Here is a 685-nt window from a genome sequence, read left to right on the forward strand (position 1 = left end):
CCCCCCCCGCTGGACCCCTGCTATTTTCAGCTGAAAACACAAATTGTCATTCCCATCCCTGTATACTGTATACTGTATATATTGTATATATACCAAATACCTCTCCCATACCTCCTAGCCACTTTATGGAACCAAAACATAGGAAATCTAGGTTATCCTTCCAAATATAGGAGAAATATATAGGTATTTTGAGGCTCCTAGAAGGTTTCCAAGTTGAGCAAATTCACAGATACAGTCCGCAGGAATAGGATATTGAATTTATAAAGATCGAGATGCATAAATTTGCATATGTTGCAAGGATATCTTGCCAACTGCAACCACTCAAAATATAAGAAATATAGGTTGTGTTAAAATATAGGAGTTTTATAGGATCCTATAAAACATAGGAATTACAGGAATATGGGACGTATATATGCCAGAGGTATAAAACATAGGAATTACAGGAATATGGGACGTATATATGCCAGAGGTCCCAATTAAGTTGGGAAAATCCAAGAAAGGGAGCCAGCAATCCAAGAAAGTGAGCCAGCAACCCAAGAAAGGGAGCCAGCAATACAAGAAAGGGAGCCAGCAATCCAAGAAAGGGAGCCAGCAATCCAAGAAAGGGAGCCAGCAATCCAAGAAAGGGAGCCAGCAATACAAGAAAGGGAGCCAGCAATCCAAGAAAGGGAGCCAGCAATCCAAG

The 685-nt window shown here is 40.7% G+C and overlaps 1 long non-coding RNA gene across 1 annotated transcript in view; it reads right to left on the bottom strand.

The window, feature by feature from the left end:
- Positions 1-685, bottom strand: part of LOC106814851 — a 20,065-nt gene that overhangs the window by 2,510 nt on the left and 16,870 nt on the right. The window lies entirely within an intron of this gene.

Source organism: Priapulus caudatus, unplaced genomic scaffold (assembly GCF_000485595.1).
Source record: "Priapulus caudatus unplaced genomic scaffold, Priapulus_caudatus-5.0.1 Scaffold990, whole genome shotgun sequence".
NCBI classification, from domain to species: domain Eukaryota; kingdom Metazoa; phylum Priapulida; class Priapulimorpha; order Priapulimorphida; family Priapulidae; genus Priapulus; species Priapulus caudatus.